Source organism: Octopus bimaculoides, chromosome 2 (genome assembly GCF_046866305.1).
Source record: "Octopus bimaculoides isolate indiv1 chromosome 2, ASM4686630v1, whole genome shotgun sequence".
Taxonomy (NCBI): Eukaryota; Metazoa; Mollusca; class Cephalopoda; order Octopoda; family Octopodidae; genus Octopus; species Octopus bimaculoides.
Window position 1 is genome coordinate 191,978,046 of NC_142929.1, and position 11,051 is coordinate 191,989,096.

Consider the following 11,051-nt stretch of genomic DNA (forward strand, 5'->3'; position numbering starts at 1 on the left):
GTATTGAGGTAAGGAGTTTACTCGATACGATTAAATCTGATGATATCGTTAGAACGCTGGGAGTGATGTGACGAACTGGCAGAGTCGTCAGCGCATCGCACAAAATGCTTTGTGACATGTCTTCTGCCTTTTTTTTTATTTTTACATTCTGAGTTCAAACCCCGTCAAGGTCGATTTTAACCTTCAGCCTTTTGAAGTTGGTAAAATAAAGTACAAGTTGAGCACTGGGGGTGGGGTGGTCGATGTAATAATCTCCCCTCCTCCCTTAAAACTGCTGGTCTTGTGACAAATCATTAGCTCTCCGAGAGACGATGAGGGATACAAGAAGAATAGTCAGTTCTTACTTGGGATAAACAACGTCAAATGCGACGAGTGACAGAATCTGTCAGAATGGTTTGTGTTTTAGTATCGAAAAGTTCAGCATTGCCAGCGAAGTCAATTTTCGCTTCCATTCTTCCAGAATCAAATAATCCAGTTATATACTGCGGGAAGGGGTTCTCCAATCATTTTTAAGTGTATCTCTGCAGATAGATTCTCTGTAGAATTTAGAGTCAGCTCTGAAAGTTACGATGTTTCGTTTATGAATACGTTTAAGTAAACAATGCAATCAAAGATAGAGAAAATATGTAATGGGTGTATATGCATATTTCAAGAATTGTTGCCCTTTCTTCAGTACCATATCCAACTCATTAGCCATCCACGTACACATTGCTTAAATAGCCACAACATTTAGCAATGTAACATTATTGGATCGATCAATTTACATAACTCAACACGTTCCTGCCAACTGGTGTCTCTAGCAGCAATTAATATTCTTCAATGATATTTTTCCATGAAAAATATGTAAACCGGTGCTTATCCTAAAAGTGAATACTTAATTAGTATCATACAAGCAGCATTGGAAGTGTCTTTGTTTTTTACTTTAAAATACAAGAGAAAGGAACAGGCTGCATGTCGCCTCCGTGGCCCAACGGATAAGGCACCGGCCTCCTGATCCGGGGATTGCGGATTCGAGTCCCGTCGGAGGTGTGTTTCGATCATCCAAATATTTTTTCTTCTCTTGAAATATTAATAACAGTCAATTATATTATTACACGTGATGTATTTTTCCTGCTTACAATACGCTCTTCCGTTTCCAAATATTGTAATTTCGTTCTTTCTTCAAATAAGGTGGAAAAGATTAAAATCGTAAATTTCTGGTGACGTGATGCTTTTCTGCGTCGGTTTTGGAAATTCAGTGTCGGCTGTGTACTTTTTGTTATTAATGGATCCTGAAGTAGTGACCTACGTCTTTTCACTTTCTGCCTTTGTGTGCGCACAAACGCATGTCTGCACGCGCACACACACACGCATGCTTGCAATGGCACACGCGCACAAATGCAGACACGTTTCTGTGGCAGTCGATAGTAGAATGCAGAAATCAAAAGTCGAAATAATGAGACACAATGACGTCAGGAGTGGTTAGCGTTTTGCGTTGACATCAAAGAGCAAATCAAATGACGTTGCTGTCAAGTCGCCTCCGTGGCCCAATGGATAAGGCACCGGCCTCCTAAGCCGGGGATTGCGGGTTCGAGTCCCGTCGGAGGTAGTGATATTATTTTTTGTTCTTTTTATACTTTGATTTCCATATGATTTCACAAATTTGGGCATTTATATTCTAGCAATCCAATAAAACTCAGTACTCGACATCATTTTTTTCTAGATTCCTCCATGATCTCATTTTTAAAAAGTTGATGATAAACTGTGATCGAAGTCCGCACTGAACCCGCTGATAAATCGTCAAATATAATTCCCTCAAGTTTTTACTATAACACCCGTTTCTCAACTTTAACTCCGAACGTCTGACTCTCCAAATAGCTATTCCTCTCTCATGAAGGAGGAACAGCGCAGAGAATTAGGTGGTTTCGTAATAGCATTTCTTTCGTAATAGCATTTCTTTCGTAATAGCATTTCTTTCGTAATAGCATTTCTTTCGTAATAGCATTTCTTTCGTAATAGCATTAGGTGATTCCACAATCAAAACTGACGGTGTTTCTATGACTTCAAAACAAGAAGAGAAGGGGTTCGTTGTTCAGTTCTCTGCGCGGTTCAATGAATAAGGTACCGGAATTTTAATCCGGAGGTCGTAGGCTCAAATGCTGTCACAAGCACGTTTTATTGAATTCTTACTTTACTTTTTTTTCGTTTTTCATTTATCTTAACATTATGTCACTACATAACGTTAAGATAACAGCAATTCCTTTGAAATATTTGAAAATAAATTAATGAAGACTAATAAAAATAATAATAATAATCCTTTCCATTATAGGCTCAATGCCTGAAATTTGGGGGAGGGGTCTAGTCGATCCCATTGCTATAATAATAATAATAATAATAATAATAATAATAATAATAATAATAATAATGAGAATGAGAATGGGAAGCCGGACATTGTCATATTGAATAAGAGAGACAAATACTGTCAGATCATTGATGTAGCCATACCAAATGACATGAATGTTGTGAGATTGAAAAAAATCACCAAGGACTCCGAATTGAAAGTGGAAATGGCAAGACTGTATGGAATGCGAGAGGATAATGTAAAAGGGATACCAGTGGTGATCGGAGCGTTGGGCTCAATCCCATTGAAATTCCAAGACTGTTTATACAAGATTGATGTCTTGCAAAAAGCAGCCTTATTGGGCACAGCGCACATCTTAAGGAAAGTATTATCTGTCTGAGGTCCTTGTTGTGACTTGACAGATGACTAAAGACTCCGGTGCATTTTTACCTACGCTGTATTACGAAAGAATAATAATAATAATAATAATAATAATAATAATAATAATAATAATAATAATAACTATATAATATTTTGGCAGGAATTCAATAGTATTGAGGTAAGGAGTTTACTCGATACGATTAAATCTGATGATATCGTTAGAACGCTGGGAGTGATGTGACGAACTGGCAGAGTCGTCAGCGCATCGCACAAAATGCTTAGTGACATGTCTTCTGCCTTTTTTTTATTTTTACATTCTGAGTTCAAACCCCGTCAAGGTCGATTTTAACCTTCAGCCTTTTGAAGTTGGTAAAATAAAGTACAAGTTGAGCACTGGGGGTGGGGGGGTCGATGTAATAATCTCCCCTCCTCCCTTAAAACTGCTGGTCTTGTGACAAATCATTAGCTCTCCGAGAGACGATGAGGGATACAAGAAGAATAGTCAGTTCTTACTTGGGATAAACAACGTCAAATGCGACGAGTGACAGAATCTGTCAGAATGGTTTGTGTTTTAGTATCGAAAAGTTCAGCATTGCCAGCGAAGTCAATTTTCGCTTCCATTCTTCCAGAATCAAATAATCCAGTTATATACTGCGGGAAGGGGTTCTCCAATCATTTTTAAGTGTATCTCTGCAGATAGATTCTCTGTAGAATTTAGAGTCAGCTCTGAAAGTTACGATGTTTCGTTTATGAATACGTTTAAGTAAACAATGCAATCAAAGATAGAGAAAATATGTAATGGGTGTATATGCATATTTCAAGAATTGTTGCCCTTTCTTCAGTACCATATCCAACTCATTAGCCATCCACGTACACATTGCTTAAATAGCCACAACATTTAGCAATGTAACATTATTGGATCGATCAATTTACATAACTCAACACGTTCCTGCCAACTGGTGTCTCTAGCAGCAATTAATATTCTTCAATGATATTTTTCCATGAAAAATATGTAAACCGGTGCTTATCCTAAAAGTGAATACTTAATTAGTATCATACAAGCAGCATTGGAAGTGTCTTTGTTTTTTACTTTAAAATACAAGAGAAAGGAACAGGAAGCATGTCGCCTCCGTGGCCCAACGGATAAGGCACCGGCCTCCTAAGCCGGGGATTGCGGGTTCGAGTCCCGTCGGCGGTGTGTTTCGATCATCCAAACATTTTTTTTCTCTTGAAATATTAATAACAGTCAATTATATTATTACACGTGATGTATTTTTCCTGCTTACAATACGCTCTTCCGTTTCCAAATATTGTCATTTCGTTCTTTCTTCAAATAAGGTGGAAAAGATTAAAATCGTAAATTTCTGGTGACGTGATGCTTTTCTGCGTCGGTTTTGGAAATTCAGTGTCGGCTGTGTACTTTTTGTTATTAATGGATCCTGAAGTAGTGACCTACGTCTTTTCACTTTCTGCCTTTGTGTGCGCACAAACGCATGTCTGCGCGCGCACACACACACGCATGCTTGCAATGGCACACGCGCACAAATGCAGACACGTTTCTGTGGCAGTCGATAGTAGAATGCAGAAATCAAAAGTCGAAATAATGAGACACAATGACGTCAGGAGTGGTTAGCGTTTTGCGTTGATATCAAAGAGCAAATCAAATGACTTTGCTGTCATGTCGCCTCCGTGGCCCAATGGATAAGGCACCGGCCTCCTAAGCCGGGGATTGCGGGTTCGAGTCCCGTCGGAGGTAGTGATATTATTTTTTGTTCTTTTTATACTTTGATTTCCATATGATTTCACAAATTTGGGCATTTATATTCTAGCAATCCAATAAAACTCAGTACTCGACATCATTTTTTTCTAGATTCCTCCATAATCTCATTTTAAAAAAGTTGATGATAAACTGTGATCGAAGTCCGCACTGAACCCGCTGATAAATCGTCAAATATAATTCCCGCAAGTTTTTACTATAACACTCGTTTCTCAACTTTAACTCCGAACGTCTGACTCTCCAAATAGCTATTCCTCTCTCATGAAGGAGGAACAGCGCAGAGAATTAGGTGGTTTCGTAATAGCATTTCTTTCGTAATAGCATTTCTTTCGTAATAGCATTTCTTTCGTAATAGCATTAGGTGATTCCACAGTCAAAACTGACGGTGTTTCTATGACTTCAAAACAAGAAGAGAAGGGGTTCGTTGTTCAGTTCTCTGCGCGGTTCAATGAATAAGGTACCGGAATTTTAATCCGGAGGTTGTAGGCTCGAATGCTGTCACAAGCACGTTTTATTGAATACTTACTTTACTTTTTTTTCGTTTTTCATTTATTTTAACATTATGTCACTACATAATGTTAAGATAACAGCAGTTCCTTTGAAATATTTGAAAATAAATTAATGAAGACTAATAAAAATAATAATAATAATCCTTTCCATTATAGGCTCAATGCCTGAAATTTGGGGGAGGGGTCTAGTCGATCCAATTGCTATAATAATAATAATAATAATAATAATAATAATAATAATAATAATGAGAATGAGAATGGGAAGCCGGACATTGTCATATTGAATAAGAGAGACAAATACTGTCAGATCATTGATGTAGCCATACCAAATGACATGAATGTTGTGAGATTGAAAAAAATCACCAAGGACTCCGAATTGAGAGTGGAAATGGCAAGACTGTATGGAATGCGAGAGGATAATGTAAAAGGGATACCAGTGGTGATCGGAGCGTTGGGCTCAATCCCATTGAAATTCCAAGACTGTTTATACAAGATTGATGTCTTGCAAAAAGCAGCCTTATTGGGCACAGCGCACATCTTAAGGAAAGTATTATCTGTCTGAGGTCCTTGTTGTGACTTGACAGATGACTAAAGACTCCGGTGCATTTTTACCTACGCTGTATTACGAAGGAATAATAATAATAATAATAATAATAATAATAATAATAATAATAATAATAATAATAATAACTATATAATATTTTGGCAGGAATTCAATAGTATTGAGGTAAGGAGTTTACTCGATACGATTAAATCTGATGATATCGTTAGAACGCTGGGAGTGATGTGACGAACTGGCAGAGTCGTCAGCGCATCGCACAAAATGCTTAGAGACATGTCTTCTGCCTTTTTTTAATTTTTACATTCTGAGTTCAAACCCCGTCAAGGTCGATTTTAACCTTCAGCCTTTTGAAGTTGGTAAAATAAAGTACAAGTTGAGCACTGGGGGTGGGGGGTCGATGTAATAATCTCCCCTCCTCCCTTAAAACTGCTGGTCTTGTGACAAATCATTAGCTCTCCGAGAGACGATGAGGGATACAAGAAGAATAGTCAGTTCTTACTTGGGATAAACAACGTCAAATGCGACGAGTGACAGAATCTGTCAGAATGGTTTGTGTTTTAGTATCGAAAAGTTCAGCATTGCCAGCGAAGTCAATTTTCGCTTCCATTCTTCCAGAATCAAATAATCCAGTTATATACTGCGGGAAGGGGTTCTCCAATCATTTTTAAGTGTATCTCTGCAGATAGATTCTCTGTAGAATTTAGAGTCAGCTCTGAAAGTTACGATGTTTCGTTTATGAATACGTTTAAGTAAACAATGCAATCAAAGATAGAGAAAATATGTAATGGGTGTATATGCATATTTCAAGAATTGTTGCCCTTTCTTCAGTACCATATCCAACTCATTAGCCATCCACGTACACATTGCTTAAATAGCCACAACATTTAGCAATGTAACATTATTGGATCGATCAATTTACATAACTCAACACGTTCCTGCCAACTGGTGTCTCTAGCAGCAATTAATATTCTTCAATGATATTTTTCCATGAAAAATATGTAAACCGGTGCTTATCCTAAAAGTGAATACTTAATTAGTATCATACAAGCAGCATTGGAAGTGTCTTTGTTTTTTACTTTAAAATACAAGAGAAAGGAACAGGAACCATGTCGCCTCCGTGGCCCAACGGATAAGGCACCGGCCTCCTAAGCCGGGGATTGCGGGTTCGAGACCCGTCGGAGGTGTGTTTCGATCATCCAAACATTTTTTTTCTCTTGAAATATTAATAACAGTCAATTATATTATTACACGTGATGTATTTTTCCTGCTTACAATACGCTCTTCCGTTTCCAAATATTGTCATTTCGTTCTTTCTTCAAATAAGGTGGAAAAGATTAAAATCGTAAATTTCTGGTGACGTGATGCTTTTCTGCGTCGGTTTTGGAAATTCAGTGTCGGCTGTGTACTTTTTGTTATTAATGGATCCTGAAGTAGTGACCTACGTCTTTTCACTTTCTGCCTTTGTGTGCGCACAAACGCATGTCTGCGCGCGCACACACACACGCATGCTTGCAATGGCACACGCGCACAAATGCAGACACGTTTCTGTGGCAGTCGATAGTAGAATGCAGAAATCAAAAGTCGAAATAATGAGACACAATGACGTCAGGAGTGGTTAGCGTTTTGCGTTGACATCAAAGAGCAAATCAAATGACGTTGCTGTCAAGTCGCCTTCGTGGCCCAATGGATAAGGCACCGGCCTCCTAAGCCGGGGATTGCGGGTTCGAGTCCCGTCGGAGGTACTGATTTTTGTTTTTATATTATGATTTCACAAATTTGGGCAATTACATACCAGCAATGCAACAGAACTCAGTAATCTGCGTCATATTCTTCTAAATTCCTCCATAGTCTGCTGTATGTAAATGATCAAATATTCTTCCGTGAGATCTTTCTTTTGTCCGTTTCCCAACTCTGACATTCCGAAGAGTTATTCCGCTTTTATGAAGAAAGAAAAGGACAAGGAATTAAGCCATTGTTGCCTTTTGTAAAAGAATGTTTGTTCTCAAAATGTAATTATCTAGACTTTGTTCCCCAAATTACTTGCTCTTTGCCAGTAAAATCCAACCGTGACCATGGTGCAGACACATCTGGCACTTTGATAGTAGAATGTAGAAATCAATAGTCGAAATAACGCAGTCGCATCACAGTTAGCTACCATTCCGTATTGAAACCAAAGAGCATGACAGACATCTATGCTTGCAAGTAGCCTCCGTAGCCCAATGGATAAGGCATCGGCCTCCTAAGCCGGGAATTGCGGGTTCGAGTCCCGTCGGAGGTATCGGGTTTGTTTTTTATATTTTAATTTCTGTGTGATTTCACAAATTTGGTAATTTTTATCTCATAAATACAATAGAACTCAATATTCTGTATCATATTTTCGCAAATTCCTCCATAATCCAATTTTTCCAAAGGAGATGATAAACTGCAATAAAGGCGATTGCTTAAAGGAATTGGTCGGTTTTTTTTCCTTTTGTGAAGGAAATTTTCCCTCCCGTGACCATAATGGTATTCCAGCCGTAACCATCCCGCCTTTTGGTGTACTCGAGAACAATTACTTTATTCAGTATATACTCCCCCCTTTAAGATGCTTGGCTGTATGGCTGCTATGTCTAGCAGATCAAGCAACAACGTAACGGTTCCGTCTGTTGGAACTAGTTTTGTAGTTACTACTACTACTACTACTACTACTACTACTACTACTACTGCTGCTGCTGTTGCTGCTGCTGCTGCTGCTGCTACTACTACTACTACTACTACTACTACTACTACTACTACTACTACTACTACGTTGAGTAATGCATCATGATTAAATTAATCTGTCATTGGTATGCAAATTGGACACACCAGTTTCATTGAGTCTTAATATTCTTCTCCCTTATTTTCTAGACACAAGCTACAAATTCCTCTGTTGACAGAAGATAGAGATTCATGAGATGGGGGTGCATGAAAATCAGAAACTGATTGCAATTAATCCCACGCTTTCTGTCCACAGAGACATAACACCAGTTTATAATGCAACAATTCCATCGATTTAAAATGCTATGCCTCAATATTACAAGAATGAAAAATAAAAGGTATGGTGTGCATGGTGTTATAAAGAACGTTAGAGGGAGATTTTAGCCATTAATTGCATGGATCACCTCAGTTGTGTTATTTTCTTTTTATATTTCACATATGAAACGCTGTTGTTTTTAAATATAGTGCTGGAGGTGAAGTCACTGTCTCTATGTGGCAGAAATGGTGAAGGATGTATGTATGTCTCTTCTGTTTTTTAATTATTATAAATCTTCCACAAAGATGGGAGCCGGCTTCCCTCAAAAATACACGGCTCCATCTTTGGGATGTTAGTTAACATAAACAAATTCGTATTTGGAACTTTGGAAAAGTCTTGCATATTTTTACTGTTCCACTCACAGATTGCACTTGTAATGTACGAATCAACTGGTCGATTTCTCTTTCTGAAAATCCCAGTTTATCCAGATTCTCCTTTAAGCATTTACTAACAAAACCTAACGCACCATTTGTTATTGGTATGAATATGAATTCATAGTCTGGATATAGAAGCTGGAGGTTTCGAAGCAGTTGTCCATAGATATCCTCTTTTCCTTTGATTTTCAAAGAGATATTTATATCTGCAGGGCAGCTGACCTCTATGGTGGTACATACTTTTGCTCCTCTGTTCCAAACAACAATATCCAACCTGTTATGTTTACATTTGACAGAGGTTTTGATGGGAATATTCCACCAGTATTCCTTGAGTTGGTGCTTATGAATGTGTTCCATAACAGAGGGGTTTTCTAAGTTTATTTCAGGAGAGTCTTTTTGCGGATGACATTGTAAATTGTTTTAGCGACAACATCGTGCCTCATAGGGAGGGAGTACTGTGACGACAGCTGCTAATCACATGCGTGATGTCTTCCACAGAAACATGGCATAGCCTACTCATGCGGTTGCACCTTGCGATTACAAGAGCCTCATTGTCTCTCTTGTTCACCAGGTACTTTGTGGCAATCTTCTGTTCCCGGATTGCCAATGCATGGCCTTCAAAGTGTGATGTGATGCAATAGACTTGTGTCCAAGAGAGGCTGCGCTTCTGCTGTCTTCTTCAAGCTTCCGGGCAACATATCCATGCATGATCTTTTTTTCTTTTTGTATGCTGAGTGCTTTCCATCCAGGTCTTCTCTGAGGTAAGAGAGCCCAGCTGTTTCGGGGCTGTATAGGAGATCATCAGGAAGAGAGTATTTCATGAGGAGTTCACTACCAACTCGTACAATGTTGCTCACTTTTTGTTAGACTTTAAAAAAATAGGCACTGGGGTCGATTCTTTTTTTCCTCAAAAATTCTTCAAAGATATGCTCCAGCACGGCCGGCGTCTGGTTTAGTGGTTATGGTGTTATATCTATGGTCATAAGATTGTGATTTCACTTCCTGGTGCGGGTGATGTAACGTGTTCCTCTGCAAACCATTTTGTTTCACCTTGCTCCATTCCACTCAAATGGTAACGACGAGTAAATCCTCCGACGGACCGACGACCGGGGGATTATATGCGCCACAGAATCCGGGAAACGACCTTAGGATCAATGACCAACGACGGACCTCGCATGCATACATTTGTGCACGTGTGTAGAGGTAGATAAAAGGGCGCTGGTGGGGCTGTGTGAACTATCTATCTATCTATCTATCTATCTATCTATCTATCTATCTATCTATCCGCACGTGTTTCTGTGTTTGTCCCCCACTGCTTGACAACCGGTATTGTTATGTTTATGTCCCTATAAAGTAGCGGTTCGGCAAAAGAGACTGGTAGAATAAGTACCAAGCTTAATAAAGGAGTCTTGGGGTTAATTCATGCGACTAAAAAATGCTTGACGAAGGTGCTCCTGCATGGGCGTAGACTACTGACTGAAACAAGTAAAAGAAGTGTATGCGCTTGTGTAAATGTACACAGGCGCAGGTGTGGCTGTGTGGTAAGTAGCTTGCTAACGAACCACATGGTTCCAGGTTCAGTCCCACTGCGTGGCACATTGGGCATGTGTCTTCTACTATAGCCTAGGGCCGACCAAAGCCTTGTGAGTGGATTTGGTAGATGGAAACTGAAAGAAGCCCGTCGTATATATATATATATATATATATGTGTGTGTGTGTGTGTGTGTGTGTGTGTGTGTGTGTGTGTGTGTGTATCTATGTTTGTGTGTGTGTGTTTCCCAACATCGCTTGACAACTGATGCTGGTGTGTTTACGTTTCCGGAACTTAGCGGTTCAGCAAAAGAGTCCGATAGAATAAGTACTAAGCTTACAAAGAATAAGTCCTGGAGTTGATTTGTTTGAGTAAAGGCGGTGCTCCAGCATGGCCGCAGTCAAAATGACTGAAACGAATAAAAGAATAAAAGAATATATATATATATATATATATATATATATATATATATGTGTGTGTGTACTCGTGTATTTATGTGCCTGTATTTGTCCCCCCACAATCGTTTGACAACCGATGCTGGTGTG

At 39.0% G+C, this 11,051-nt stretch overlaps 6 non-coding genes across 6 annotated transcripts; all 6 read left to right on the forward strand.

Moving 5' to 3' along the window:
- Nucleotides 1-1,515: 1,515 nt before the first annotated feature.
- Trnar-ccu (transfer RNA arginine (anticodon CCU)) lies at nucleotides 1,516-1,588 on the forward strand. Its single transcript has one exon. It is a non-coding gene; the product is annotated as a tRNA-Arg (tRNA).
- A 2,238-nt stretch (nucleotides 1,589-3,826) lies between these two features.
- On the forward strand, nucleotides 3,827-3,899 carry Trnar-ccu (transfer RNA arginine (anticodon CCU)). The gene has a single exon. It is a non-coding gene; the product is annotated as a tRNA-Arg (tRNA).
- A 485-nt stretch (nucleotides 3,900-4,384) lies between these two features.
- Trnar-ccu (transfer RNA arginine (anticodon CCU)) lies at nucleotides 4,385-4,457 on the forward strand. Its single transcript has one exon. It is a non-coding gene; the product is annotated as a tRNA-Arg (tRNA).
- Nucleotides 4,458-6,660: 2,203 nt separating this feature from the next.
- Trnar-ccu (transfer RNA arginine (anticodon CCU)) lies at nucleotides 6,661-6,733 on the forward strand. The gene has a single exon. It is a non-coding gene; the product is annotated as a tRNA-Arg (tRNA).
- Nucleotides 6,734-7,218: 485 nt separating this feature from the next.
- Nucleotides 7,219-7,291, forward strand: Trnar-ccu (transfer RNA arginine (anticodon CCU)). Its single transcript has one exon. It is a non-coding gene; the product is annotated as a tRNA-Arg (tRNA).
- Nucleotides 7,292-7,754: 463 nt separating this feature from the next.
- On the forward strand, nucleotides 7,755-7,827 carry Trnar-ccu (transfer RNA arginine (anticodon CCU)). The gene has a single exon. It is a non-coding gene; the product is annotated as a tRNA-Arg (tRNA).
- The last annotated feature ends 3,224 nt before the right edge of the window (nucleotides 7,828-11,051 follow it).